General features: G+C 38.0%; 1 protein-coding gene across 3 annotated transcripts in view; it reads right to left on the reverse strand.

The window, feature by feature from the left end:
* LOC148167944 (3',5'-cyclic-AMP phosphodiesterase-like) overlaps positions 1-5332 on the reverse strand; it is a 42050-nt gene extending 36718 nt beyond the window's left edge. For 2 of the 3 annotated variants that reach the window (XM_088044871.1, XM_088044869.1), the window contains exon 1: positions 5226-5330. The gene's annotated coding sequence lies outside the window, so the exon portion shown is untranslated. Of the gene's footprint in view, positions 1-5225 lie in introns of all 3 variants that reach the window. The other variant, XM_088044870.1, reaches the window with a different exon arrangement.
* Positions 5333-6000: the final 668 nt, after the last annotated feature.

The following is a 6000-nucleotide window of genomic DNA, read 5'->3' on the forward strand; positions in this document are numbered from 1 at the left end:
ATTGTGGCAAGAGCTCATCGATTATTTCACTCCCTGAAGTGTGTTGTAATTGGTTTGATCGGCAGGCAATGTAAACAAAAGTCGTGTTTGTTCTGCCGACTACGCCGCTAATCGATCAGATATGAATTGGAAACAAGAGTCTATTTTTTTTTTATTTTTTAATTTAACGATATAGTGAACAGAAAATTCAAATAAACTACTTGGCGAGTGTCCTACAAGGTTAGTTTTATTTTTATTTCTTTCCGAATCGAAATAAACGGTTTTTGCCAAAACGCACGTGATGTAACGTTTAGTGGCAAACAAAGTATTGCTCTTTGTTACCGCTATAAATTCCAAAACAAATATTTGGTGCCACCGTGTCACATTAACTCGTTTATACAAACTACATATTTGGATAGCTTAGTGTTTACGTCACTCCTTAGTTACTGCCTTTTCAGTAGCACCGCTCTGAAATTATATTTTCAGAAGCTCATACAATTTTCTCATTTTAAATTTTCTAGAAGTCTCCTGGAGATTCTCCCACTTTGACAGGGTATGCAATTTCCATTAAAGCTCCATTATCCCATCAAAAAAGCGACAAATTCTTGATTGCTGCGTTAAGCGCGGGTAACAATTCTGAGCACGTACGAATTTAGTGCAAAGTACATTGAGAATATGTCGTGATGAACGCGATTTGAATAAAACGCAACTTTTTACGACAATTGTACTCCGGAAAAGCTCAGATCATTCAATTACTCCACACAAAAGATGTATTATTTTGGACAAAGAAAACAGATTTGAAAAGAAAAATTACTAAGAACTCGGTAACTTTTCGATACCCTTCTTAATACCCTCAAGAAAAAATAAAAATGAATTAATGTCGCGCCATGCAGGGGGCGAAATCGAATTTTTCCGTCGGAGCTTTCTGTAGTCGCCGATAAGTTTGAAATAAGATGGAATAGTCGAAATGATTGAAATCCTCCACAGCCCGAGGACAACAAAAATGAATCGTTCAACGAAAAAAATCAAAATATTGGTGTTATTAACCCGAGAAGACATTAATTATGCACTTAACTGTACATGACTCCACTCCTGAACGATGCAGGTAATCATTAACTTTGATTAAGCGTCGCTATGGTAACGAACCACGGAAATCTCTTGACCCTGCAGCCGTTCTAGTGTTTAGTTTCACTCAGTTATAACAATGTGTGAAGACCCATGAGTCTAAAGCGACTCTATAAACACAGATCGCAAGATGATTACAGATTGTCAAATCGAGCGTCGAGCGCAATTAAACCTCATTTGTGTTCCAAAGGAGGGTGTGCACTCGAAGATCGGTTCAATTAAACGTAATTAAATTCTAACGGACACTTTGGTTTTAATTAAAAAAGCAAAGCTGATTAGCTCGATTGTCAATTAATTACTGAGCTAAAATTGGATTCGAAAATTATCATTTCCACTCGAATTCGATGGGGGATGAAGTGATTTCACTTAATTAAAGATCTCCATAGATTGGGTTTGAGGGTGACCAATTCGTGGCGTACCAACCGCGCGCGTAACGCGACGCCCTAAATAATAAAACACTTCGTTAGCGAAATCCCTGACATAATCTCGGCATCGACGGATTGTCTAGGTCCTAACGAGAGCTTCTTTTAAGAACTTTCCAGCAAGAACGCGATCTCGTGGATTTCCTCAAATAACAGCGCGAATAAGAACTTTTAATTGATATAAAGAAACAAGAAAGATAATCCACCCTTTAAATTAATTAAGACTTAGTTTGAAGGTCGCTACAATTATTTAGTTAAAAATGTCTCAGACCCATCCTAAATTAAAATTTTATATTACCTATCCCGAACGAATTTTAAATTAATTAAAAGCAAATGATGAACAGAGTAAGGTGATTTACATTTTAACCCTCTGCCGACCTCCATCTTCTAATTGCCGTTCCGAAACATCCGCAATCTCTATGAAGGCGCGCTTAATCGTCTGTTGGTGAAAATAAAGAGTTGGGGGTTTTTAAAATCCTGTTCATGAATTAAGTGCTCCCAAAGTTCAAGCGATGATTACAGCAGTACACGAAGTTCAAATTAAAATCGTCGAGACCGCTCATCTTGAAAAGAGTAAATTTGAACTGCCGCTCAGGACAGTGTTTTCCCACCCATTGACGCTATTTAAGTAAAAAAAGAAACGCTTAATCTGTCGGTAAATACCAATTTCTGGTTAGACAAACAGTAGTGTGGTCATGTCTCCAACCGTCTGCGACTGTAAACAACAGAATTTCACCGTTTCCAAAGACACAAAATCGATAAACAATCACAGCAAAATCCTGACGACCCGTTGAAATTTTTCCTCCCTGTGATTATTCACGAATCAAGAATATAATTTCCCCAAGTTTAAAAACGACAAAGAGTGAAATCCGAGCGCCTTGATTCATCTTGAGCGAGTCTCATCCTCTCCAACTGAAATATTCAAATCATCCATCACTTAAATATTTCAAAATAAACTCCGACTGAAAAACTGCCACGAGAAAAAGCATCTCGCTGTAGAAATCAGTAACGCAATTGTGAAACGACAAAAGACACCATTAGTACGGACTAAACGAATTAAAAAATCGAGCGTTTACGTTACTGCAACCCTTTTGAACCCACAAGAAATAAATAGCAATCAGATCCTCAAATCGTCTGATTAAGATCCGGGGGTGGCGAGATTGGCAATTAAGAAGCCGGACGACGAAAGTAAATATTTGAGGCAAACATGCAAACCAGGGGTTATTTATGTAACGAAGAAGCTTGTTTTTACGCTCTAGAATTGATGTGACAATTTGTGGCGAGACCTCGCGATTATCACGATCGTCTTATCAGCGAGTTTTTTTATGTCCAATTTCGGTGTTATTAACGGCACGCGATCTTTTTCTATTTTTTCCAGCCCCTAGTTAGTATCGGGTACAAACTGGAACTGAAAAACATTTTCGAACAGGATTTGCGTCATGTTAAATCGTACAAAGCAACAATTGGCGTTGCCCTCGTCACGGAGTTTATCACAGTTTCCGCCTTTCCCAGACAATGGGGTCGCAATCATTTTTAAATAAGAGAACTGGACGAATGCCAGAATAGACACAATCGTGATAAACATCAGCATAATGGCCACTTCTAAATTTGCAAATCTGGCACGAGTCGCTGTTTTACATATAGAATCGTGGTCATTATGAACTGCAAGTCGTACTTCTTCTCTTTATGTGGAAGTCATTTCAGAAATTGTGGTACTGTTCGAATTATGAACTTATAATGAGACAAGTATTTCACGTAAATCGATACAGTGCATATGTCAACTAATCAATTCTAGTTATTGTATTAGTTCATTCTTCTATTGTTACAAGTTGTGCATAGGGCGTAAAGTTATCACCGCACCGTACACCAATCGAATTCAACTCTCGGCTTTCTCTATTAATTAACACCAACTAGAAACTCACACTGTGATCTCTGTCTGCTGCAGTTCCTTACCATAAAAAAACTGTCAAGCTCGTCATGACGACGACGCAAACATTAATATTTACGTTAAGAACTAAAAGCTCCTTACGGTCTCATGAAATTTGGATAAGTTACAAATGGTGTGCGTCTCGACACGAAACAATGACTCGTGCGGAATTTCCTAAATTAAGCAGTGTAATCGAAACTCTGAGTATATTCAGCACTTATTTGATTGGCAACGGAGAAATTTGACGTCAGACAGGAAGACAAATTCAACATACGACTATTAATCCACACTTGACATTGACAAGGATGTAACGATTAAAAATTAAAACGATTTTGTGGGACGAAAAGTTGCATTTTTGGCACAATGCTCAATTTGCAAATGAGTACGTAATTACGAACTAACAAATTTCAACGAGTTGGTAGCTCCTGAAAACATTTCTCTCTTGGGAGTGTAATGTAAACGGTGGCACGCATAGCTCTTACTAAACGACCTATCATTTTGAAGTTTTTCAATTAAAATTCTGTAAGTACATCTATTTTTCCAAACCTGGAGGATCCTTTTTTGTACAAAACTTTGTGATTTTATTTAAATTGAATTGTTTGAACAGAGCAAGGAGCGCCCTAAAGACACACTTTCGTACTACAATATTACAGACTTGAGATTATTCAACTGCGAAGAGGATATTTCATTGGCGGTCGTAATTTCTCGAAAGAAAACAAGTCTATTTGAGTTGTGGTGATATTAATAATAGCGAAATATTAAATCTAACCAGCTGAGCGGGTTTTATGTAACAGTGACGTATGCAAAAAGACTTTTAATTTAATATCTGCAGTTTTTGAATACCTCCATAATATGCTCCAGATCTGGAAATTTTCTCAAGTACGTTTACCGATCTTTGACATTTAAACTACACCAAAGAATCATAAATTTCAAGTTTTTGCTCAGGTCTAGAGTGAGTTTTATTTTATTCTACAACACCTCCACAGTCATTTGAAAACATCGATTGGACTAGTTCAAATGCAACTCAATTCTCATTTGGGTAGTTTAAACTGGAAACTAACGCAAAGTAGTTTGTTTTGACTTGTTACAACTACACCAACTCCGTCATGAAATGGCCCAAACATTATTCAGATTTTGTCGTGCAAGATGAAACAATGATCAAATATGACAGAGGATAATCAGTTTAAAACTAAACTAATTCAAATGAAATTAAATTGCTCGCGTGTGTGCACGTCAAGGAAATATTCAATTGTCTGAATTAAAATAGAACAACATTCATCCTTGCGATTCCTTCGCATATAATTTCAAGAAACTTCAAGTATCATGGAGATAAAAACTCCGAGTTACCATTGTAATAAACAATGAACAGAGTACTTTACTACGAAGTGTAAACATTACGCTACCATATTGGTTAATTTCCAGCGAGCATGTCATCAATGATTCAGAATGTTGACGTTTGTGAAAAAAAAAATAAAAAAAAAGGACAAAGACGAGGGAAAATGATTTTTGTAGGGTCTGAATAAGTGGAAAAACGTGTAATTTCTGTTAGAAGCGATTGCTTAATGACCGGCTTTCGCAAGAACATCATCCATAAAACGACTCCGACTATTATCGTTCAATTATCGTCATTGTCCGTGCAACCGTGTCAAGAAAAAATCAGCAATTACATCGCGTGCGTTCGTCAAATATGGCGAAAGTAAAACACCGCAACTTCTTCGTAGACCGCGCCTCGAGTCCAACCAACACCACCTTCTTCAACCTGTGTCGTCCACCTGATATTTTCCTCCCTTCGAAAATAATCCCTGTCCTTGGTGATTATATAAAGGCCGTTGAAACAAACCACACGCACACAGAGCACACTTTGACCACGTTATTCGAGTTGACTAGTTTCACAGGCGGCGCGGATCGTCCTTTTCAAAGGCCACTAGATATCCCGCGTTCGGCGCGTTCTATGAATGCACTGGGTTTTCGAATCCGGGAGCTCTCTAACCGGAACGCGACGATCACAGTCGATGGTGCGCGACACACTAAAAACAAAATTTTCACGGCGATCGGACATTGTGCCCACCACCTGTCGACTTGATCCGGACTGAAAAACTGGAATGGCAAAATTTTCGGGAAAACGATTTTTCGGTATTTTTAGCGACCGGAACATGCGTACCTCCCACGAGAGAGAGGATTGTTTGATTTCGATTGGTGTAAGGCTTTCACGGACAGATATTTTTATTACATTTTACATACTTACGAGAAACGGAAGATACGATTTGAATCGACGTCTCTTAATCTCATGTGCTTCGGCATCGCCGTTGGTTTGTTCGAAACTACCAAAATTTTGGCGGAGGAGATCAGAATGGGCGATTAATTACGTGGCGACAGAGCTAGTTTTCACCTGTTTCACATAATTTTTGAAGGCCTTGGAGACCAAACAGTTATCAATTAAATATTTGCTCTCCTGAGGTCAAATCAACAAAAATTACTTTTGAGATTTACGGGGCTCTTTAAACTAACAGAAAAACTTAATTCATCCAGTTTGCTGATGTCGTTGGT

Source organism: Gnatocerus cornutus, chromosome 9 (assembly GCF_029298725.1).
Source record: "Gnatocerus cornutus isolate USDA-ARS CGAHR chromosome 9, icGnaCorn1.1, whole genome shotgun sequence".
NCBI lineage: Eukaryota > Metazoa > Arthropoda > Insecta > Coleoptera > Tenebrionidae > Gnatocerus > Gnatocerus cornutus.